Here is a 26785-nt window from a genome sequence, read left to right on the forward strand (position 1 = left end):
ATTGTTTGTATCTCTTTGGTGTTGGTTGTGATCTCTCCTCTTTCATTCATGATTTTGTTGATTTGGGTCATTTCTCTTTTCTTTTTGGTAACTCTGGCCAAGGGTTTATTAATCTTGTTAATTCTTTCAAAGAACCAGTTCCTAGTTTCCTTGATCTGTTCTACCTGTTCTTTTGGTTTCTAGTTCATTGATTTCTGCTCTGATCTTTATGATTTCTCTTCTCCTGCTGGGTTTAGGCCTTATTTGCTGTTCTTTCTCCAGCTCCTTTAGGTGTAGGGTTAAGTTGTGTATTTGAGACCTTTCTTGTTTCTTGAGAAAGGTTGTATTGCTATATACTTTCCTCTCTGGACTGCCTTTTTTGCATCCCAAAGATTTTGAACAGTTGTGTTTTCATTTTCACTGGTTTCCAAGTATTTTTTAAATTCTTCTTTAATTTCCTGGTTGACCCATTCATTCTTTAGTGGGATGCACTTTCACCTCCATATATTTGAGTTCTTTCCCACTTTCCTCTTGTGATTGAGTTCTAGTTTCAAAGCATTGTGGTCTGAAAATATGAAGGGAATTATCCCAATCTTTTGGTACCAGTTGAGACCTGATTTATGACCAGGATGTGATCTATTCTGGAGAATTTTCCATGTGCACTAGAGAAGAATGTGTATTCTGTTGCTTTGGGATGGAATGTTCTGAATATATCTGTGAAGTCCATTTGGTCCAGTGTGTCATTGAAAGTCTTTATTTCCTTGTTGATCTTTTGGTTAGATGATCTGTCCATTTCAGTGAGGGGGATGTTAAAATCCCCCACTATTATTGTATTGTTGTCGATGTGTTTCTTTGCTTTTGTTATTAATTGGCTTATATACTTGTCTGCTCCCATGTTAGTGGCATAGATATTTACAATTGTTAGATCTTTTTGTTGGATAGACCCTTTAAGTATGATATACTGTTCTTTCTCATCTCTTATTACAGTCTTTGGTTTAAAATCTAATTTGTCTGATATAAGGATTGCCACCCCAGCTTTCTTTTGGTGTCCATTAGCATGGTAATCTGTTTTCCACCCCTTCACTTTCAATCTGGGGGTGTCTTTGGGTCTAAAATGAGTCTCTTGCAGACAGCATATCGATGGGTCTTGTTTTTTTAACCAGAGTGATATCCGGGGTCTTTTGATTGGGACATTTAGCCCATTTACATTCAGGGTAACTATTGAAAGAAATGAATTTAGTGCCATTGTATTGCCTGTAAGGTGACTGTTACTGTATATTGTCTGTGTTCCTTTCTGGTCGATGTTACTTTTAGGCTCTCTCTTTGCTTAGAGGACCCCTTTCAATATTTCTTGTAGGGCTGGTTTCGTGTTTGCAAATTCCTTTAGTTTTTGTTTGTCCTGGAAGTTTTTTCTCTCTCCTTCTCTTTTCAATGACAATCTAGCTGGATATAGTATTCTTGGCTGCATATTTTTCTCGTTTATTGCTCTGAAGATATCATGCCAATCCTTTCTGGCCTGCCATGTCTCTGTGGATAAGTCTGTTGCCAATCTAATATTTTTACCATTGTAGGTTACAAATCTCTTCTCCCGAGCTGCTTTCAGGATTTTCTCTTTGTCTCTGAGACTCGTAAGTTTTACTCTTAGATGTGGGGTGTTGACCTATTTTTTTGATTTTTAAGGGTGGGTTCTCTGTGCCTCCTGGATTTTGATACCCATTTCCTTCCCCACATTAGGGAAGTTCTCTGCTATAATTTTCTCTTCTGCCCCTCTCTCTCTTTCTTTTTCTGGGATCCCAATTATTCTAATATTGTTTCGTCTTATGGTATCACTTACCTCTCCAATTCTGCCCTCGTGATCCAGTAGTTGTTTATCTCTCTTTTTCTCAGCTTCTTTATTTTCCTACATTTGGTCTTCTATATCACTAATTCTCTCGTCTGCCTCATTTATCCCAGCAGTTAGAGCCTCCATTTTGTATTGCACCTCATTAATAGCTTTTTTGATTTCGACTTGGTTAGATTTTAGTTCTTTTATTTCTACAGAAAGGGTTTCTGTAATACCTTCCATGCTTTTTGCAAGCCCAGCTAGTATCTTAAAATCATCATTTGAACTCTAGTTCTGACATTACTAATGTCCATATTGATTAGGTCCCTGGCAGTTGGTACTGCCCCTTGTTCTTTTTTTTTAGTTGATTCTTTCCATCTTGTCACTTTGTCCAGAGGAGAATAGATGAATGAGAGAATACAATGCTAACAGGGTAACAATGACCCCAGAAAAATATACACTAAACTGTTCAGAAGAGACCTGAAGCCAGGGGAAAAGAAAGGGAAAGAAAGAATAATTAAAAAAAAGAAAAAGTTAAAAAAAAAACAAAACAAGCAGAATATGATCAAATATGATCAGGCTGGTGCATAGATCAGTGCCACACACTAGATTTTGGGACTATTTTGTTCTGTTAGAAAGAAAGTGCCTCCCAAAAAGAAAGAACAACTTATATATGTACAAAAATAAGGGTTGATATGATGAAGGGATGGAATATGACTGTAAAGATGAAAATTATAAAATATTTTATAAAAGAAATTGATAAGCAGTTGGTTGAAAAAAGAAAGAAGACGTTTAAAAAAACAGGGAGAGAATGTGATCAGGCAGGAGACTAGAACAAAGCCATACAATAGAGATTTAGGGTATATTTTGGTCTGTTAGAAGAAACTGTATTCCAAAATTTTAAGGAGAGAACAACTCGTATATATATATATATGTGTGTGTATATATATATATATATATATATATATATATATATATATACCAAAAATAAGGTTAACTACTATGAAGGGATAGACTATGACTCTAAAAATGAAAAATAAAAAAAGATTTTTAAATAAATGGATTGATAAGATGTTGGTTGTAAAAGGGAAAAAGAAAAATTCAAAAAAAGAAAATTAAAACATTAACTTTGAACGACTAAAAATCATGGGGAAACAATCCATGAATTCTTTGTGCAGTATTCCCCTAGTGCTGGAGTTCTGTCGTTCTCATTGATAGGTAAACTTGGCTGGCTGTTCTTGCTGATCTTCTGGGGGAGGGGCCTGTTGTAGTGGTTCTCAAATGTCTTTGCGGGAGGCGGAATTGCCCCGCCCTTGCCAGGGCCAGGCTAAGTAATTTGCTCAGGTTTGCTTTCGGGAGCTTTTGTTCCCTGCATGCTTTCCATACAGCTTTGGAGGATGAGAGTGAAAATGGTGCCCTCCAATCTCCACCCAGGAGGAGCCGAGAACTTGGGGCCCCACTCCTCTGTGAGTCCCCAGAGAAAGGCAGTTAATCACTCCTGTCACCCCGGTCTCTGGCTGCACTCTGTGCTCACCCAACCTGTGACTGAGTGTTTCTATCTCTGGCACCCGACCCCATTTAGAGTCTCCAAACCCAGCAAATTCCTGCAGTGCACTCCCATGCCACACCTCTCAGGGGAGGAAGGGGGTGTCCCCAGATCTGCCGCTTGTTGGGTCCCTGCTGGAGGAGCAGTGGCCTGACTGCTGAGGATCAGTTTATGGCAACCCCGAGCCGAAAGCCCACTCCTCGGCTCCATCTCTGCAGCCAGCTTCCCCGCTCCAATACCTGGGAGCTCTGCCGCACTTAGGCACCCCCGGTCTTCCTATGACTCCGAGGGTCCTGAGACCACACTGTCCCAGCGAGGGTTCCACCCCCTGCTTAGCCACTGGAGTGACGTCCCTCAGCAGAACCGACTTTTAAAATTTCCGATTTTGTGCTCCTTGGCTCTATCACTTGCTGGTAGCAGCTGACAGAGGCCCACTTCCCTGACATCTATCTTCCTGAATATTGCCTCGGATTCACTTCTCCACACGATCTACCTTCCAGAAAGTGGTCACTTTTCTGTTCAGAGAGTTGCTGCTATTCTTTTCTTTGATCTCCTGTTGAGTTCCTAGGTGTTCAGAATGGTTTGATCCCTATCTAGCTGAATTCCTGGAACCAGATGAAATTTAGGTCTCCTACTCCTCTGCCACCTTGCTCCTCTGGGTACTAACCTTTTATTGGGCATGTGATTTGCAAATATCTTCTCCAATTCCATTGGTTGATTTTTGGTTTGTTGGTTGTTTCCTTTGCTGGGCAGAAGTTATTTATTTATTTATTTATTTATTTATTTATTTATTTATTTATACTGTAGCTTTTAATATCAGTTGAAATCCATAATTGTGATGCTTCTAGCTTTTTTTTTTTAAGTTTGCTTTGGCTATTCAGGGTCTTTTGTGGTTCCATACAAATTTTAGGATTGTTCTAGCTCTGTGAAAAATGCTGGTGGTATTTTGATAAGGATTGCATTAAATGTGTGGATTTCTCTAAGTAGTATAGACATTTTAAGAATATTTGTTTTTCCAGTCCATGAGCATGAAATGTTTTTCCATTTCTTTGTGTCATCTTCAATTTCTTCCATCAGTGTTTTATAGCTTTTAGAGTACAGATCATACACTGCTTTGGTTAGATTTCTCCCTTATGGATTTTGGTGTATTTTTAAGTGGATTAATTCCTTAATTTCTCCTTCTGCTGATTCACTATTGGTGTATAGAAATGCAACAGATTTTTGTACATTGATTTTGTATCCTATGACTTTATTGAATTCATGTATCAAGTTCTAGCAAGTTTTTGGTGGAATCATTCGGGCTTTCTATATAGAATATCATGTCATCTGCAAAGAGTGAAAGTTTGACTTTTTCTTTGCTGGTTTGGATACCTTTTATTTCTTTGTGTTGCCTGATTGCTGAGGCTAGGACTTCCAGTACTATGTTAAATGACAATGGTGAGAGTGGACATCTCTCTCTTGTCCCTTACTGTAGAGGAAAAGCTCTCAGTTTTTCCCCATTGAGGATGATATTTGCTGTGTTTTTTATATATGGCCTTATGATGTTGAGGTGTGTTCCTTCTATCCCTACTTTGTTGAGGATTTTTATCATGAATAAATGTTGTACCTTGTCAAATGTTTCTCTCCATCATATGGTTCTTATCTTTTTTAAATTAATGTGGTGTGTCATATTGATTTGTGAATATTGAACCACCCTTGAGCCCATGAGTAAATCCCACTTGAATGTGGTGATTGATTTTTTTTTAAAGATTTTATTTATTCATTTGAGACACAGAGATACAGAGAGAGAAAGCATGAGCAGGGAGAGAGGCAGAGGGAGAAACAGGCTCCTCGCTGAACCAGGAGCCTGATGTGGGGCTCGATCCCATGACCCTGGGATCATGACCTGAGCTGAAGGCAGACGCTTAACCATCTGAGCCACCCAGGCACTCCGTGGTGATTGATTCTTTTAATGTACTGTTGGGTATGTTTTGCTAGTATTTTATTGAGAATTTTTGCATCTATACTCATCAGGGATTTTGGCCTGTAGTTCTATTTTTTATTAGAGTCCTTGCCTGGTTAAGGAATCAGGGTAATTCTGGCCTCATAGAATCAATTTTGAACTTTTCCTTCCATTTCTCTTTTTTGGAATAGTTTCAGAACAATAGTTATTAACTCTTTAAATCTTTGGTATAATTCCCCTATGAAGCTATCTGGCCCTGGTTTTTTGTTTGCTAGGGGATTTTTAATTACTGATTACTTTTTTTTTTTTTTTTGGTTGTCAATCTGTTTTAGTTTTCCATTTCTTTCTGTTTCAGTTTTGGTAGGTTATATGTTTCTAGGAATTCATCCATTTCTTCCAGGTTTTCCAAATTGTTGGCATATTGTTTTTCATAATATTCCTTTATTATTGTTCTCTATGGTGTTGGTTGTTATTTCTCTTCTCTTGTTTTTGATTTTATTTATTTGTGCCCCTTCTCTTTTCTTTTTGATAAGTCTGGCTGTGGTGTTATCAATTTTATTAGTTTATTCAAGGAACCACCTCCTGGTTTTTGATCTGTTCTTTTTTTTTTAAGTTTCTATATCATTTATTTCTCCTCTAATCTTTGTTATTTCCCTTCTTCTGTTGGTTTTAGGCTTTATTTGTTGTTCTTTTTGTAGCTCCTTTAGGTGTAAGGTTAGATAGTTTAAGAGTTTTCTTGCTTCTTGAGGTAAGCCTGTATGCTATATATTTCCCTTTTATGACGCTTTTGCTGTATCCCAGTTTTTGGACCATCATGTTTTCATTTTAATTGGTACCATGTATTTTTAATTTCTTTTTAAATTTCCTGGTTGACCCATTCATTCTTTAGTAACGTGTTCTTTAACCTCCAAGTATTTGTGGTCTTTCCAAATTTTTTCTTCTGCTTGACTTCAAGTTTCATGGCATTGTGGTCACCAAATATGCATGGTATGATACCAATCTTTTTGTACTTGTTTAAGCCTGATTTGTGACCCCATATGTGATCTATTCTGGAGAATATCGCCTATGCACTCAAAAAGAATATGTATTCTGCTGCTTTAGGATGAAATGTTTGGAATATATCTGTTAAGTCTATCTGGTCCAGTGTGTCATTTAAAGCCATTGTTTCCCTGTTCGTTTTCTGCTTAGATGATCTCTGTCTCTGCAGTAAGGGTCTCCCTGGTGTCTTCCATGCTTTTCTCAAGCCCAGTGACTATCCTTATGATTGTTGTTTTAAATTGTCCATCAGGCATATTGCTTATATCTGTTTTGATTAGATTTCTGGCTATGACCTTTTCTCATTCTTTCTTTTGGGATGAATTTCTTCTCTTGGCATTTTGTCTAGGTCTTTGTATTCTCTGTGTTAGAAAAGCTTGTTATATTTCCTGCTCCTGAGAGTAATGGCTTTATAAAGAAGAGGTCATATGATGTCCAGGGCCTGGTGCTTCAAGAAGTGTCTCTGGTTTATGTTGTGTGCCCTGTGTTGCTGTGGTTTGTCTGCTCTATCCCTCAGGTCTGTCATCTGCACAGGCTCTCCTTGCCTGCAGTGGGCAGTGTTTGGCTCTTGACCAGAGTGTGGTGAGTTTTAACTAAGTGTGCTTTGGTCTGCTTGTTAAATGAGACCTGATGCTACTTCCACTAGAACTGAAGCCTTGCAGAACTCTATGGTTGGTAGGCATGGTGCATGCGGGGGTTTCTGGTGGTCTTCTGGGGAAGGGGCCCACAGTGCTGGTCCTTAAGCACACTTGCCAAAGAAAAGGAGTATCAGCAGAGTGCAGGAAACCTGGTTTAAGCAGGTTAGGCAGCCAGTGTTGGCACTGTGATGTTTACTGAAGTTGGTTTATGTTAATGGATGGGGGAGGGAAATGGCTCCAGCCAGCTCCTTTGTCCCCAGAGAGGGGTCTCTGTGCTTGCTGCTCTCAGGCAAGCTCTCCCAGAAGAGCAAATAATTTCCCCATGTGCATCCCAGGCATTTTTCAAATCACTGTTTTCACTCTGTCTCCGGGTTGCTTGTCTCCCTGGAGCAACACATTTTGGGCTATATCAAAGCCAAGCCTGCTGACTTAAAACTCCAAACTTTAGGGACTTGCTGTGGTGGGGGGCTGCACTACTCTTCTGGGAGAGGGTATTGCTGAACGGGGATGGATGTAAGTTTGGCTGAAAAGGGCGGTTACATCAGAGGTCAAGGGCATGGGATTTGGAGCAAAGCAGGTAAATAGCCAGTTTCCTAGTTAACCTCTCTCAGCAGGTGTCTCTGCACCTATGCTAAGATATGGGGGAGGGAAATGGAGCCTGCTGGTTCTTTTGTCCCTGGAGAGGCATCTCTGAGAAGGCCACCTCTCACAGATGTGCTCCAAGAAGAGGGAACAATCTTTCCCTGTGTGCCTTAGGCAATCCTTAGATCATGTTCTCTGCCCCTGGGGTTGCTTGCCTGCCTTCTCTTCAGGTGTAGGAAAGCTCCCTGAGGGCTCTATCCCAGCCAAGCCCACCAACCTCTAAAACTTGTCTTTGAGCCCAGCTGGTTGCAAAAGCTCCTAAAAATCAGCTCCTTATTTTCTGAGCCAGTGGCTTTGGGGAAGTGTTCTCCTTGTGCATTCCCATGTGTGCTCCTCTCTCACCTTTCTCCATGACCGGGGTCCTTCCCCTCTGCAACACCTGCAATCCATTTCCCCCCCAAACCACATCTCCACACTTCCTACCTTCTGTTATGTGGCTTCTTTACTCCCTCTGGTTGTGCAGTTTGTTATGTCAGTTCTCAGGTCAATTTTTTAGATATTCAGAATGATTTGATAGTTATCTAGCTGTGTTCAAGGGACAAGAGGAGCCTAAGATCCTCCTATTACACTGCCATCTTAAATACTTCAAAAGTTCCAAACCGTTTAAATTCTCCTGGAAACTTTTAAAACCTAGTCTAAAATTAAAAAAAAAAACACAGAATTCAAAGTTTCTGGTTTGTTCATCTAAAAAGTATTATGATTCTGTGAAAGGTCTCAGGTACATTTTTAGCATATTTTACCATTATCATCTCTGGAAATATTTTTACCTTTCTTGCATGTAAAAAATATAATTTGTAAAAAGATATTTGGCCATAACATACATATGAAAATGCAAAGACTGTTTTAATTAGGTGGGGATATAGAAAACTTTTTTCCCCATACTTTTCATAAAATAATTAACTATTAAATTTTCAAGCTAGTGTGGGTTTAAAGATTGTTTTAAATGTCTATGAGTGGGATGGGGGTAGGACAATGCAGGGATTTAAAAAGGATGTTGGGAAGAGGTACATGTGTGTTTTATAGTAAGAAGGAAAAATAGTTAAAATTATGAAAGGGAATCTCTACATGGAAGTAATTGTTAATGTAAATAAGATATGACCTTTTTATGTAGAGACAGGTTTTCCAAGCATATGTGTACATGCAAAACAACACATTTCATAAAGGATTATTGTAAAATATTGGGAGGAAATACCTTCATTACTTTTCTACTTGGATTCCAAATTTCTTAATAAACAAGATGTGACATTCATTTTGATATCCTTTTATGCTTCTATGAGTGCTATGTAACTCGTAAATGCTCAATTAATAATATTTAATTATAATGTAAAACAGAGATATCTAGTGAATGGTATTCCTTTTTGCTTCTCACTTCTAAATTTCATACTTTATTAAAGGCAAAGCATTACTGATATCAATATATGGCTAACAAATTGGTGACAATATTCTTGGATTTTTCATTTCAGTGAAAAACAAATTTTTGGAACAAATTGTTGATCACACAGTTAATTAGCTCACCAATGCAGCAATATAATTCAACCATTAGGCTGATCAAAATAACTTCACCAACTTCTTTCAGGCTCCAGTTATTTTAGTGATATATGCCAAGTATAGAAACTGTGAAATTTCATTTCTGTTAGCTTTGCTAGAATGTTCTATCTTTAAAAGTTTCTATTCCTGGTTCTATGCACATGATTTCCCAGAAAACTTACTGCAAACAGGGTCCCTTTTGGAAGCAGACAAATTTTGATGTGGCAATTTTGTTGTATTAAAAGGTCTTCATCCCGGTTCCAGCACTGAAATTTGGTGAATTCTGAATATGTATGGAAGAGTTTTTGTTTTCCCCACTGTTCAACGCTTAAATGTAATCACATAAGATTTCCTGACAGTTGTATAGCACCCAAAAAGGGAGCCATTTTGTGTAACTGTTGCTTCAAAACCTCCCTCCTTAGATAGAATTTCTCTATGAAGTTAATACTAATATCCACTTGAATTATATATGTGAAATTTTCAGAAATCGGGCACAGCAAGACATCTGTAACACAAGACCATGAATGTTACTTGGCAGGATTTGATATCAATTGGTATGCATTGCTCTAATAAGGATATTGCAAAGTTGGAGCCAGACAACTGCTAGCTTTACAGCATGGTCAGAATTGCTAATAGCGGCATTCAATAAGTGAATGCACACAGAAAGCAACCTCTTATCTTTTCTTTAATAATTTCCTTGTTGATGAGTTCTCATTTATTCCCATACCAATCTATTACTAAATTGAAAAATACAATTGCCAAGTTCCTTTTTAGAAATGTAAAACCTTAAAAATTTGAGCATTCACTTAATCATGCTCATTCTTTTGTTGAATTACAAATAAATATAATGTCCAGTATCAGCCTTTATAGTTATTGCAGGTTGGTATTTAATAAAATTATTTTAAAATATATTTATTCTGAAATTGTGGTTATAATACAGCTACCCTTGACCAATACTCTTTGTTATAAGGAACTAAGGACAAAAACGTCTTGCCTGTAAGAAAGATACATAAAATTAGAAATGCTAGAAATAAAATTGAGAAATAACAAGTAAAAATTGGTATCTATAAAACTTTTTGTCTCACCAGGAAAATATTATTCTAATAACCAATGTCTGTATCCAATAGTATCTGTTCTTTTTGAATAAGTTAAAGTCATAGTCATCTGATATAAAAATAAAGTAACAATAGTAATAATACTAAAAACATGATTACCTACAAAAGGTCAATCCACACATGTTGGTATCTAACCCAGATGGATAAAAATGATCTTATTTTTTAAGGAATTCAGTCCAGCGTGCATTATTCCCCTAATATTTATGACAACTATGTTAAGATTACTCATTAGTAAATGTGCTATAAAAGAACTATCATCATAAATGACAGAATACTTTAGATAGTAACCACTAAAAGATATACTAGATGTTAGAACAAATATTCTGCTATTTAATAAAATTAATTAAAAAGTGGAACTTGGGACACACCTGGCTGGCTCAGTTGGAAGAGCATGCAATTCTTGATTTCAGGGTTGTGAGTTCAAGCGCCACACTGGGTGCAATTAGTTAAAATACATACATACATGCATACATACATACATAAACTTATAAAAAAGTGGAACTTATTCAGTTAGCTGTTTTATTTGTGTTATCACCAGACCCTATCACTCATTCAAAAGAGAAGCAAGTTCAAAATTCTACAATAAAATAATGAGGCCAATTCTCATAAGCTAAACAAAAAATCAGCCTCATTAAATTATCAGAACAGCTGATGCAAATGTGAAAACTGAGACTGTTGGAATAATGTCAACTATAAAGGCAATTAATTTCATGTACTCTAGAAGGCTGTACTTTTATACACATGGTATTTGAATCAACTGATCCAGTATTTCTATGTTAAATGTTGTGTAGAATAATGAAGAAGTACAAGATGTATTTCCTTGCCTCTATGAGCTTATAATAAATTTGGAAAAACATATATTTAAGTACAGTTAAAAGCTAAATGGATAAGTTTAAAGAGAAATCAATGTGAGCTAGAGTAGTTAGTATAATCATGGTGAAGTTAGGACTTGAGTCGGTTCTTAGAGGATTACTTTACAATGAATATTCCAATAATCAATCATTATAATTTATTTGACAAAAAGGTCCAGATCAATCTATAAAAATTAAAGTGTTAAATGCATGTATGTAATGCTGTTTCTTTTTCTAAGTACAAGTAGATTACATTCTCAGACTGAATAGAGTGCCTGATTTAAGCTTTTTGTTTTCATCTTATAGACTAATATAGAATAAAAACAAAGTCACTCCCAACCTACCAAAATAAAACTTGAACACTTATGCATGTAGTTACAGAAGAAAAATTATTTATCAACTAGTATAAGGCATGCACTACCATAAAAAATAAAACCAAATGTGCATTATGTGACATTTTGACATCTGGTCATAAGAGAATTGTTAAAGTATTGAATTGAATGAGAATCAAATTCAATTATTACCAACATAGCTGGGAAATGTTATCATTTCCTTGGCAAGCATATTTTTTTCAGTCTCAATTAAGGTAAATTGTTCCTTTTTAAAGTGTGAATGTATCACTTGAGGTTCAAGTAATAGTAAAATTATGTTCTCCAGAATGAAGCTGATGATCTGGGCACAAGTTTGTGGGATCACTTGGTGGCCAAGTTTTGACTATGTCTGAGGATTATTACCTTGTGGGAAATATCCCTATGAAATATACAGACTGACTTCTGAGGCAGAAAGAGCTGGAAGTAGTACCAGTACTCTTGCTTAAGAGGTCAAGTCTCTGGAATTTATTTAAATAGCATGTAAGAGAATATAATGAGCAAATTGTGATCTAGGGATTTGTTATTGTGTTTTCTCTCCTATATTCTCTGAAACAAGATAATAGCTCTATAAACCTTATAAGCCCTGTTTAGTGATCTTTCAACATATTATATATCCACTATAAACACCTAAGAGTGTAATCCATTGACAGGTTAATTTGTCTCAGTAAGAGACCATTACCCACCCATGTTACCCAACCCAGAATTATGGACTTGGCCCTTGACTATTACCTTTTTCTCACTTGTCATATCAATTACCAAATTCCATCTGCTAACTCTTCATATTTCTTAAATGCTTCAAGTGTCCCCATCTCCATTGTCATTATCTTAGTTCAACCAGCCATCATCTTTCACCTGGCCTATTACCATAACTTTATAACTGGTCTATCAGCTTCCAGTTCTGCCATGTTCCAACCCCCACCATCAATTTTCCACAGTAGATCCAGAACGATCTTTCCATAACAGAAACCAAATCCTGTTATTTCCATGACTAAAAACTTTTTAATGTTGCCCAGTAACCTATTGAGTATATACCATATTCCTTAGCATGTCTCATAAAGCCTTTTCTGGTAAGCTCCCTGAATTCTTTGCCAAGCTCATTTTCTATGACCTCCCTTCCACCCATAATCCTAAGTGTTAACCATTTCAAGATACTTAGAGTTCCACAAATACTCCCTATATATTCACACTTTCCATGATTTGCACGTGCTATTTTCTCTGCCTTTGATGCCCTCCTTTTCATTTGACCCCTACTTCCATATAACCGAAAAACTCATATTCATCCTTCAAAGTTTAGTTCAAAAGACACATTCTTTGTACAACTCTTTACTGATGAAGTCATTCATTTTCTTTGTCCATGTGTTCCCACAGCATCTCATACACATTGACCCTATAGTGTATTCTACATTGATTTTTAAGGATATACACCTAAATTCCCCATATTTTTTAAAATTCTTTGAGGGCAGAGTAGAAACTGTGTCATACTCTTATCTATCCCTACTGTTTAGCAGGATGCTTAGAACCTAGTAAGTTCTCAAAAATTATGTTAGATGATTTGTTTGACTATATTTATAGGTGGTATTTGGTAAATAAGATATATACAATATACTGCAAATAAAACATATGTGTATTTTTAAAATCATGGGCAAGTTTTAATCTTAAGTATTTGATCTCCACTCTATTCTACTCTTGATGTTTTCATTCTAAAAAACAGTGGAAAAACAAAACTGAAAATAATAGAACAGTTTTAGTTAAAAGCAAGCCATTACTGTATCTGTAGTGGGAGTTGTGTACTTTTGGAAAATATGCAAATGTCAGGAGACAATAGTACTTTATATTCCACATAATTCATTCAGCAGGTATTTATTGACCACTTAATTGATTCCAGGTATTATACAAAGTGCTAAAGATAAACATATGATTATAACACAGTACTCAAACTCACAGTCTAATAGGAAGAAAAAATGCTGACTATACAATGTGATCAATTCTGTAATAGAGAAATACTCACAGGATATTACATGATCATAAATGTGCCCAACTCAGGGGATGTTAAGAAAGGCTTACCAGAGATGAGTAGGGATTACTCAAGCAAAGAAGCAGGATAGATAATCCAGGCACAAGAATCCATGAAAAGACATGGAAGTGAGTGAAAGTGTGAACCATTTTAAGAACTGTACATAATATATGCATGTTTCAATGTATCTGGAACATAGGGGACATGGAGGTAAAAAAGACATGGTCCAGTTCAAAGACCTGTCTAAGTCATGGTAAAGGATTTTATCCTGAAGACTGTGACAAGGGAGTAGAGAATTGGGGAAGATAACTGAAGAATTTTAAAAAGAAGAGTGTCATGATCAGATTTGCATTTTAGAGATGTCACTGGTTATTATGTGCAGAATGGTTGGGAGTGAAGGAAACAGTTGACAAGATCAGAGACAGACAACAAATGATAATCAAGGCAAAATGTAATCATGGCCTGAAGTGACTTAGTAGTAATGGGAGTGAAAAAGAAATTTAAAACACAGAATTGAGAGATCTGATAGGATATGTATGTTAAGTAAAAGGGAAAGTCCAGAATAAGGTCTTAGATTTCTGATTTGGGTTACTGGGTGTTTGGGTTACTGATTTGGGTACTGGATAAATACCTTTCACTAAGAGTGGGGTAAGGAAGAAGGAACAGATTTGGAGACAACAGTTTTTGCTCTGTTAAGTATAAAGGACTTGTGGGTCAAGAGGATGGAGACATATAGTAGACAATTGAATATATAGGTGTGCATCTTAGGAGAAAGATCTTGGCTGTAAATGTTGATTTGGGTAAAATCACCATAGATAGAGTAGTTAAAACATGGGAGTAAATAACTCCCAAATCTTTACTTTTAGCCAAGGTTTTTCTTCTGGGCTATAGACTCAGAATGAGCTTGTTTTCAGTGGATTAGTGGAGGACAGAAAGCAGATAGTAGTAGACTGAGAAGAGTGGGTAGTAAGGAAATAGAAATAGTATGGTCCACACTTTTAAGAAGACTGAGCTTGAAGAGCTTAATAATTAGTGTTATCTGTGGAGAAAACTTAAGATCAAAGAGTTGATTGAAGGTGGGATTCAGAAGGAAGGACTTATTTTTTATTGAAACTAGAGACAAGCAGGTAAGGATGGGTCTGGATCAAAGTAATTTTGTCTGTGGTGTCTCAGAAAGTTGAGAGCATGTTCAGAATTGCATTTTACAAAGATCACTATGACAACATGTGAAGATTGATTTGGAGGTAGTTAATTTACTTCATAAATGTGTGCATTCATCAAGGCAGAAGAACAAAACAGGGTTTTAGCTCTTAAAAGAAGCATAGTATCCCCAAAACTTTCCTCCAAACCCACACTAGCCACAAGATTGAATATAACCTCACATTATATTGAACCTGAGGATGAAATTGGGCAGAATACAAGATCAATATACACAAATTAATTGTATTTCTATATACTAGCAATGAACAATTCTTTTTTTTCTTTTAGTGATGAACAATTCTAAAATGAAATTAAGATATTTCCATTTACAATAGCATAAAAATGAATAAAATATTTAGAAATAAATTTAACAAAAGAAGTACAAAACTGCCAGTTACAAAACATTGTTGAAAAAAGTAAAGAACACCTTATTAAACAGAAAGGCATCCAATGTTCATGGATTGGAAGACTTAATATTAAGATGGCAGAACTCCCCAAATTGATATACAGAGTCAGTGCAAGTTCTACAGCAGAGATTGGAAGGACAGCATTCGGGGGAAATGATGAATGACTGCCAGAGGGTACAGAGTTTCTTCTGGGAGTGATAAAATGTTCTACAATTACATTAAAGGTTGCACAACTTTGTGAATATACTAAAAACATTGAGTTGCACACTTTATTATTTTAAAAAAATTTAAAAAATTATTTGTTTGAGAGAGAGAGTACATGTGAGCAGGGGTGGGGAGGGGCAGAGGGAGAAGGAGAAAAAGAATCTTAAGGAGGCTCCACGCCCAGCATGGAGCCCAACAGGAGCTTAACCAGGGTTTGGCATGGGGTTTGATCTCATGACACTGAGATCATGACCTGGGCTGAAATCAAGAGTCAGATGCTTAACTGACTGAGCCACTCAGGCACCCTGAAGACTAGAGTTTTAAAAGTCAGCAGGATTGGTTGGGATAGTTTTAAGAGCTCTGCTCTACTTTTGGAGAGAAGGCAGGCAAACAACCCGGGGGGCAGAAGGTGTGGCAACAAGGACCTGAAGAATACCTGGACACACAGGGGAAAGATTATTCATACTTCTTGGAGCTTGTCCCAGAGAGATAGCATTCTCTGAGGTAATATGCCTGATGGAGAATTTAAAGCAACAATCATAAGGATATTCACTGGGCTTGAGAAAAGAATAAAAGACTTCAAGGTGGCCCTTACCACAGAGATAAAAGAGTTAAAAAACAATCAGGCAGAAATGAAAAATTCAGTAGCTGAGATTCCAAACAGACTAGATGCAATGAAAACAAGGATAGAAAAAGCAGAGGAAAGAATATGTGATATACAAGACAAAATAATGGAAAATAATGAAGCTGAACAGCATAGAAAAAGAATTATGCAACAGGAGAATAGAATTAGGGAACTCAATAGCTCCATCAAATGTAATAGCATTTGTATTATAAGGGTCCCAAAGAAGAAGAGAAGAGAGAGAAAGGGGGAACAAAATGTACATTAGGGAATAATAGCTAAAAAATTCCCTAATCTGGTGAAGGAAACAGACATCCAGATCCAGGAGGCACAGAGAACTCCCATCAAAATCTACAAAACCAGGCCCACACCAAGACATATTGTAATTAAATTTGCAAAACATAGCAATAAAGAAAAAAATATAAAAGCAGCAAGACAAAGCAAACCCTAACTTACAAAGGAAGACCCATTAAGCTAGCTGCAGATCTCGCCACCGAAACTTGGCAGGCCATAAGGCTGTGGCATGATATATTTAACTTACTCTAAGGGAAAATCTACAACCAAGAATACACTTTCCAGTAAGGCTATCATTCAGAATAGAAGGAGAGATAGAGTTTCCTAGACAAACAAAAACTAAAGATGTTCATGACCACTAAACCACCCCTACTACAAATATTAAAGGGAACATTTTGAGAGGAAAAGAAAGACAAAAAGTGACAAAGGCTAGAAAGCAACAGAGAAAATCTACTGCAACAATGATAAAACAAGTAATAAAATGGCACCAAATACATGTCTATCAAAATTACTCTGAACATAAATTGACTAAAGATTCTAGTCAAAAGACATGGTGTCAGAATGGGTAAAAAACAAGACCCATCCATATATTGCTACAAGAGACTAATTTTACACCTAAAGTCACCTGCAGATTGAATGTGAGAGGATGGAGAATTGTTTATCAAGCAAAAGGATGTCAAGAGAAAGCTGTAGTAGCAATACTTATATTAGACAAACCAGATTTTAAACCAAATCCTGTAAGAGACAAAGAATGGCACTATATCATAATAAAGGGGACTATCCAACAAGAAGATCTAACAATTATAAATATTTATGTCCCCAACATGGGAGCACCCAAATATATAAAACAATAACAAAAATAAAGGAATTAATTGATAATACTACAATAATAGTAAGGGACTTTAACACCCCATTTACATCAATGGACTGATCATCTAGGCAGAAAATCAACAAGGAAACAACGGCTTTGAATGACATACTGGACCAGACAGACTTAACAGATATATTCAGAACATTTCATTCTGAAACAGCAGCATACACATTCTTCTCCAGTGCACATGGAATATTCTCCACAACAGATCACATACTGGGTCAAAAATCATGCTTCTACAAATACAAAAAGATTGAGATCATACCATGCATATTTTCTGACCACAATGCTTTGAAACTTGAAGTCAACCAAAAGAAAAAAATTGAAAGACCAAAAATATATGGAGGTTAAAGGATATAATACTAAATAATGAATGGGTCTACCAGGAAATTAAAGAAGAAATAAAAAATACATAGAAACAAATGAGAATGAAAATATGATGGTCCAAGACCTTTGGGATGCAGCAAAAGCAGTCATAAGATGGAAGTATATAGCACAACAGGCCTACATCAAGAAGCAAGAAAAGTCTCAAATAAACAACCTAACCTTCCACCTAAATGAGTTAGAAAAGTAACAGCAAATGAAACCTCAATCCAGCATAAGAAGAGAAATAATAAATTTTGGAGCAGAAATAAATGATATGAAAACAAAGAAACAAAAAACCCCAGTAGAAAAGATCAATGAAATTAAGAGAGGGTTCTTTGAAAAAATTAATAAAATTGATAAAATCTTAGCCAGATTTATCAAAAAGAGAAAGGATCCTAATAAATAAAATCACGAATGAGGAGAGATCACAAACAACACCACAGAAATACAAACAATTATAAGAGAATATTATGAAAAATTATATGCCAAAAATTAGGTGATCTGAAAGTAATGCATGCGTTCCTAGAAACATATAAACTACCAAATTGGAAATAGGAAGAAATAGAAAATTTAAACAGACCCATAACCACCATGGACATTGAAGCAGTAATCAAAAATCTCCAACCAAACAAGAGCCCAGGGCCAGATGGCTTCACAGGGGAATTCTACCACACAATTAAAGAACAGTTAATACCAATTCTTTGCAAATTGTTCCAAAAAAATAGAAATGGAAGGAAAACCTTCAAACTCATTCTACGAGACCAGCATTTCATTGAATCCAAAACCAGATAAAGACCACACTAAAAAGGGTGACGAAACTCGGCCTGGGCAAAAACACCTGAGAATCAATGTAACAGACCCCTACCCCTGCACACCAGCAGGAACATCCAGCTAATACCAAGTTAACCAATTAACTCAGAACTGAAAAACTCCAGTGAAAAGGGAAAACTATATTTGAATTTGAGGTTTTTTCTCATGATTCCTTACTCTTTCAGTTTAAAATTTTTTTTCCTTCAAAACTACTTTCTCATTTTATCAACTCTTTTTTTTAGTCTTTTCTAATTTTCATTTTTACATTTACATTTTATATGTATTCTTCATTCACTTTTGGCTTCCTTTAATTGTATTCAATTTTATTTTTGTATATATATGTTTTCCTTTCTATACAATTTTGGGATCTATTTTCTTCTAACAAAGAGGCCAAAAATACACACAGAATTTGGTGTATTATTCTGTTCTGTCCACCTGTTTGATTATATTCCTTTATTTTCTTTTTGTACTTTATTGGTTTCTGAACTCTTCTGATTTGTTTAGTGAATATTTTGCTGGGGTTGATATTTTTGTATTTTGTTCCCTCCTTCATCTATTCTCTGGACAAAATGACAAGATGGAAAACTTCACCCCAGAAAAAAGAACAAGAGGTAATACTAACTGCCAGAGACTTAATCAATATGGATATAAGGAAGATGTTGGAGCTATAATTCTGAATAATGATTATAAAGATACTAGCCAGGCTTGAAAAAAGCATAGAAGACACTAGAAAATCCTTTTCTGAAGAAATAAAAGAAATAAAATCTAATCAGGTTGAAATCAAAAAGGTATTACTGAGATGCAATAAGAAATGGAGGCTCTAACTGCTAGTGTAAATGAGGCGGAAGAGAGAATCAGTGATATAGAAGTTAAAATGATGGAGAATAAAGAAACTGAGGAAAATAGAGATAAATACTGGATCATGAGAGGCGGCATCGGGAAATCAGTGATACTATAAAGCAAAACAATATTAGAATAATTGGGGTCCCAGAGGAAGAGGAAAGAGTGAGAGAGACAGAAGGTATGTTTGGGCAAGTCATAGCTGAGAACTTCTCTAATTTGGGGAAGGAAACAGGCATTCAAGTCCAGGACGCACAGAGAACCCCCCTCAAAATCAATACAAATAAGTCAACACCTCAATATATGATAGTGAAGTTTGCATATTTCAGAGACAAAGAGAAAATCCTGAGCTATAATTCAGAATAATTATTCTGTAGGTCCTTAACCTACAGAGGTAGAGAGGCAGCAGACCTATCCACAGAGACTTGGCAGGCCAAACCTATACAGAGAGACCTGACAGTCCAGAAAGGATTGGCATGATATATTCAGGGTGCTAAATGAGAAAAATATGCAGCCAAGAATACTTTATCCAGCAAGACTGACATTCAGAATAGAAGGAGAGAAAAAGAGCTTCCAGAACAAACATAAACTAAAAGAATTTGTGATCACTAAACCAGCCCTGCAAGAAAGATTAAAGGGGATCCTTTAAGAGCCCAAAAGTAACATAGACCAGAAAGGACCATATATAGAAATGGTGACTTTACAAGTAATACAACAGCACTAAATAAATATCTTTCAATAGTTACTCTGAATGTAAATGGGCTAAACACTATAATCAAATGACATAGGGTATGAGATAGGATAAAAAAGCAAGACCCTATGATATGCTGTCATCAAGAGACAACTTTTAAACCCAAAGATACCTCCAGATTGAACGTGAGGAGGTGGTGAATCACTTTTCATGCTAATGGCCCTCAATAGAAAGCTGGGGTAGCAATCCTTATATTAGACTAATTAGATTTTAAACCAAAGAATATAGTGAGGGATGAAGAGGGACACTGTATCATACCTAAAGGGTATATCTAACAATTATAAGTAATTAATGGTCTTTCCTCCATTTTCAGTCTGTTTTTGTGTATGGTATAAGAAAATGGTCCAATTTCATTCTTCTGCATGTTGGTCTCCACTTTTCCCAACACCATCTGTTGAAGAGACTGTCTTTTTTCCATTGGATATCCTTTCCTGCTTTGTCGAAGATTAATTGACCATAGAGTTGAGGGTTCATTTCTGGGTTCTATATTCCATTCTTATTGATCTATGTATCTGTGTTTGTGCCAGTGCCATATTGTCTTGATGATTATAGCTTTGTAATATAGCTTGAAGTATGGAATTGTGATGCAACCAGCTTTGGTTTTCTTTTTCAACATTCCTCTGGGTATATGAGGTCTTTTCTGGTTCCAAAAAATTTTAGGATTATTGTTCCAGCTCTGTGGAAAAAGTTGGTGGCATTTTGAGAGTTATTGCTTTGAACCTGTAGATTACTCTAGGTAGCATAGACATTTTAACAATATTTGTTCTTCCAATCCATGAGTATGGAATGTTTTTCCATTTTTTTATGTCTTCCTTAATTTGTTTCATAATTGTTCTATAGTTTTCAGAGTACAGATCCTTTACCTCTTGGTTATGTTTATTCCTAGGTATCTGATGGATTTTGGTGCAATTATAAATGGGATAAATTCCTTAATTTCTGTTTCTTCAGTCACATTGTTTGCGTATAGAAATGCAACTGATTTCTGTGCATTGGTTTTGTATCCTGCCATGTTACTGAATTCCTGTATGAGTTCTAGCAATTTTGGGGTGGAGTCCTTTGGGTTTTCCACATAGAATATCATGTCATTTGCAAAGAGTGAGAGTTTGATTCTTCTTTGCTGATTTGGATGAAATCAAATCAAATAAAAGTTTCTTATGTTGTTTGACTAAAGAGGATTGGACTTCTAGTAGTATGTTGAACAAATTGGCAAGAGTGGACATCCCTGTTGTGTTACTAACCTTAGGGGAGAAGCTCTCAGTTTTTCCCTTTTGAGAATGATATTCGCTGTGGACTTTTCACATATGGCTTTAATGATATTGAGGTATGTTCCCTCTATCCCTACACTGTGAAGAGTTTTAGTCAAGAAAGAATGCTGTACTTTGTCAAATGCTTTTCCTGCATCTATTGAGAAGATCATATGGCTCTTGTCCTTTCTTTATTAATGTAGTATATCACATTGATTGATTTATGGATGTTGAATCACCCTTGCAGCCCAGGAATAAATCCCATGTGGTCCTGGTGAATAATCCTTTTAAAATACTGTTAGATCCTATTGGCTAATATCTTGGTGAAAATTATGGCATCCATGTTCATGAGGAAAATTGGTATGTAATATCCTTTCTTGTGGTTTATTGTCTGGTTTTGGGATCAAGGTAACTGTGGCCTCATAGAAAAAGTTTGGAAATTTTCCTTCCATTTCTACCTTTTGAAACAGCTTCAGAAGAATAGGTATTAGTTTTTTAAATGTTTGGTAGAATATACTGGGAAACCATCTGGCCCTGGACTCTTGTTTGTTTGAAGGTTTTTGATTATTGCTTCAATTTGCTTGCTGGTTATGGGTTTGCTCAGGTTTTCTATTTCTTCCTGTTTCAGTTTTGGTAGTTTATATGTTTCTAGGAATGCTCAATTTCTTCTAGATTGCCTAATTGGTTGGCATATAGTTGCTCAAAGTATATTCTCAAAATCATTTGTATTTCCTTTGTGTTGGTGGTGATCTCTCCTCTTTCATTCATGATTTTATTAATTTGAGTCCTTTCTCTTTACTTTTTGTTAAGTCTGGCTAGGGGTTTATTGATTTTATTAATTCTTTAAAGAACAAGCTCCTAATTTGGTTGATATTTTCTACTGTTATTTCATTTTCTATTTTATTGATTTCTGCTCTTATGTTTATTATTTCTCATCTCCTGCTTGGTTTAGGTTTTATTTGCTGTTTTCTCTCCATCTTCTTTATGTGTATGGTTAGTTTGTGTATTTGAGACCTTTCTTGTTTCTTGAGAAAGCCTTGCATTGCTATGTACTTTCCTCTTAGGACTGCCTTTGCTTCAACCCACAGGTTTTGAACAGTTGTGTTTTCATTTTCATTTGTTTCCATGAATTTTTTGAATTCTTTAATTTCCTGGTTGACTCATTCATTCTTTAGTAGTATGATCTTTAAACTCCATGTATTTGAATTCTTTCCAAATTTTCTCTTGTGATTGAGTTCAAGTTTTATAGCACTGTGGCCTGAAAATATGCAGGGAATAATTTCGATCTTTTGGTACCAGTTGAGACCTGGTGACCCTTTATGTGATCAATTCTGGAGAATGTTCCATGTGCATTCAAAAATAATATGTATTCTGCTGCATATAATTTTCTCTTTTTTAGCCCATGTGAACTCATTCTTCATGCCTTGGCTTAAGCATTTCTTTTCATAAATATTTCCTGACTTTATAGTTCTTAAAATGACCTTATTCTCTGCTAATTTAACATATATTCAAGTCTCAATTATAACCCTAAACTCAATCTAGTGTTGTTGGTTTTTTTTTAAATACTTTTCATGGGCGCCTGGGTGGCTCAGTTGTTAAGCGTCTGCCTCCAGCTCAGGTCATGATCCCAGGGTCCTGGGATCGAGCCCTACAACAGGCTCCCTGTTCAGTGAGGAGTCTGCTTCTCCTTCTCCCACTCCCCCTGCTTGTGTTCTCTCTCTCACTGTGTCTCTCTCTGTCAAATAAATAAATAAATCTTTAAAAAATAAAATAAAATAAAACACTTTTCTTCTCACTAGTTTTTGAGTTCCTTGATGACAGGTATTACCAAATTTATTTTTTATGCTCTCCTAGTACCTTACCTGCCAGTAGTAGCTGGGTAACAAACTGATTCAGACTTTCAACTTTAGTGCAAGATGCTACAAATTAATAGGTGACCAAAATCTGTGCCCACTCTATCCATTAGAATCTACTGGGGAAAAATATTAAAGAAGTTAAATAAAATTAAGGAAGATACCACAATTGTGACAAGTGATAAAAATAAACTGTGATAAAAGAAAAGAACAAGGAAAGGAAGAAAAGAAAATAACTTAGTAAACCAATTTAGAGTTGGAGTCAAGGAGAATTTCACAGAGACATACCTGATCTGTTTTAAGATTTGCTTTCAATGAGTTCTTTTTGCTCCATTTGTATGTACTTTCTATATTTTTATGGATTTTTTTTCAGTCATGGATGTGAAACTTTTCTGAGTTCCCAGGCCAGTCTAGCATGAATTAAAGAACATTAAGAAAGTAAATATTCACTTCACAGATGACCCATAAAAGTTCAAAGAGAGCCTAGGTCACTATTTTTGGTAAACAAAATTATTATTTGGGGGCAGAAAGAGGAAAAGAAACAGCTCCTTTCTGTAGTACTCATACAGCGAGGGATTGAAAACTACCTGCTTCTTCCCCTTTCTTCTTCTTTGACTCATTTATTCCCTGGATAGGTAACCACTATTCACTAGATCTTAAATATCCAATGCTTAATTATCTTTAGTCCTGATCATGAAGTGAGGCAAGAGGAAATATGGATATATTTATCCCTAGACAAAAAATTAATCAAATTTCCCTTCACAATATTTTCCTTCCACCAGCTTTTGATTAAAGCTGCTAATGGAGGAGGAGAGGAAAGATGGAGGAGGAGTAGGGGACCCTATTTCAACTGGTCCCCGGAATTGAGCTGGATATCTACCAAACCACTCTGAGCACCCACGAAACCAGCCTGAGATGTAAGAAGATCTGGATCTCTACAAACAGAACATCACAGGTGGTTGGTTTTGAGGTAGGAAGCGGGGAGCCCTGATTCTGCGGGCAGATCTTGGAGGATAAATGACAGAGGGAGGGAGCCTGACCATGGGGATCCTACACCACGCATGAGGGACAGGCTTGGGCGCTGGAGACGGGGCACAGACACGCAGACCAATAGCAATGGGGAAAGAACTTTAGGGCAGCCCCCCCGGGGCAGAAACCCAGAGCAGCGGGGTTGCGTGTGTGAACTGGGAGTGGCTGGCAGTTTTAGAACACAAAGGGCAGAGACGTGCTCTGACCTAGAGGCAGGACTGGGGGCACTGCGGAGGGGCACACAACCCAGACCGCTGTAGTTTATAGCAGCACAGACAGAAACGGAGACAGTGTGGCCTGGAGAGCTCACTGAAGAACAGACTGCAATCTCTCTGCTCTGAGACGGAGGGTTGGAAACGTTCTCTTCCACTCTGACTCACGGAAGAGACGTGGAAAGCCACCAGGGAAAGCCACCAGAGAACAAAAGAACCAAAAACTGATTCCCACTGAGCCCATCCCCCGCCACAGTGGGCAGGGCAGTTGAACCCTGTTCAACTCCGCCCAGACAGGTTTGCCTGAGTAACAGCGTGGCAGGCCCCTCCCCCAGAAAACAGGCTGGGAAAACAAGAGGCTAGCAACCCTAAGGTCCCAAGAAAGCAGGTGCATCTTGCTTGGGTTCTGGTCAATAATTTGGAATTTATACATTCCCTCAAACACCCATCAACGGAATGACTAGGAGGAGGAATGCCCAAAATAGAAAAGACTCAGAGATTATGACTTATGCTGCAGATTTACAAATGGATGCAGATATAACCAAGATGTCGGAGATGGAATTCAGGCTAGCAATTGTGAAGACAATGGCTAGGATGGAGAACTCAATTAATGGCAACATAGAGTCTCTAAGGGCAGAAATGAAAACTGAATTGGCAGAACTTAAAAATGCTATCAATGAGATCCAATCCAATCTAGATAATCTAACAGCTAGGGTAAGTGAGGCAGAAGAACGAATAAGCGACCTGGAAGACAATTTAATAGATAAAAAGGGAAAAGAGGAGGCCAGGGAAAAATAACTCAGAATCCATGAAAATAGAATCAGAGAAATAAGTGACACCATGAAGCGTTCCAATGTCAGAATAATTGGAATTCTGGAGGGAGTAGAGAAAGAGAGAGGACTAGAAGATGTATTTGAGCAAATCGTAGCTGAGAACTTCCCTGATCTGGGGAATGAAAAACATTCGCATCCTAGAGGCAGAGAGGACCCCTCGCAAGATCAAGGAAAACAGGCCAACACCCCGGCATGTAATAGTAAAACTTGCAAATCTTAGAAACAAGGAAACTATCTTAAGGGCAGTTAGGGGGAAGAGATTCCTTATGTACAGAGGAAGGAACATCAGAATAACGTCAGACTTATCCACAGAGACCTGGCAAGCCAGAAAGGCCTGGCAAGATATATTCAGGGTACTAAACGAGAAGAACATGCAACCAAGAATACTTTATCTGGCAAAGCTGTAATTTTCAATAGGTGGAGAGATGCAGAGCTTCCACTACTGGCAGAAACTGAAAGAATATGTGACCACTAAGCTGGCCCTGCAAGAAATATAAAGGGGGTTCAATAAAAGGAGAAAGACCCCAAGAGTGATATACAACAGAAATTTACAGGGACAACCTATAAAAACAATGTCTTCACAGGCAACATGATGACAATTAATTCATATCTTTCAATAATCACTCTCAACGTGAATGGCCTAAATGCTCCCATAAAATGGCACAGGGTTGCAGATTGGATAAAAAGACAGGACCCATCCATATGCTTCCTACAAGAGACTCATTTTGAACCTAAAGATACATCCAGACTGAAAGTGAAAGGATGGAGATCCATCTTCCATGCCAGCGGACATCAAAAGAAAGCTGGGGTAGCAATTCTTATATCAGACAAATTAGATTTTAAACTCAAGTCTGTAATTAGAGACACAGAAGGACACTATATCATTCTCAAAGAGTCTATCCAACAAGAAGATCCAACAATTGTGAGTATCTATGCCCCCAACATGGGAGTAGCCATCTACATAAGCCAACTGTTAACCACAATAACAATACATTAATTGTAGGAGACCTCAATACTCCACTCTCAGCAATGGACAGATCGTCTCAGCAGAAAATAAACAAGGAAACAAGAGCTTTGAATGACACACTGGACCAGATGGACCTCATAGATATTTACAGAACATTCCACCCTAAAACAACAGAATACTCATTCTTCTCGAGTGCACATAGAACTTTCTCCAGAATAAACTACATACTGGGTCACAGATCAAGTCTCAACTGATACCAAAAGATTGAGATTATTCCCTGCATATTCTCAGACCACAATGCTTTAAAACTGGAACTCAATCATAAGAAAAAATTTGGCGGAAATTCAAACACTTGGAAGCTAAAGACCACTCTGCTCAAGAATGTTTGGGTCAACCAGGAAATCAAAGAAGAACTTAAACAATTCATGGAAATCAATGAGAATGAAAACACATCGGTCCAAAACCTATGGGATACTGCAAAGGCAGTCCTAAGGGGGAAATACATAGCCATCCAAGCCTCACTCAAAAAAATAGAAAAATCCCGAATTCACCAACTAACTCTACACCTTAAAGAACTAGAGAAAAAGCAACAAACGATGCCTAACTCATGCACTGGAAAAGAAATAATTAAGATTAGAGCAGAGAGCAATGAATTAGAAACCAAAAACACAGATCAGATCAACGAAACTAGAAGCTGCTTCTTTGAAAGAATTAATAAGATCAATAAACCACTGGCCAGACTTACCCAAAAGAAAACAGAAAGGACCCAAATTAATAAAATTATGAATGAAAGGGGAAAG

Source organism: Callorhinus ursinus, unplaced genomic scaffold (assembly GCF_003265705.2).
Source record: "Callorhinus ursinus isolate GAN/ISIS: 27379988/994484 unplaced genomic scaffold, GSC_fseal_2.0 scaffold40, whole genome shotgun sequence".
Classification (NCBI taxonomy): Eukaryota; Metazoa; Chordata; class Mammalia; order Carnivora; family Otariidae; genus Callorhinus; species Callorhinus ursinus.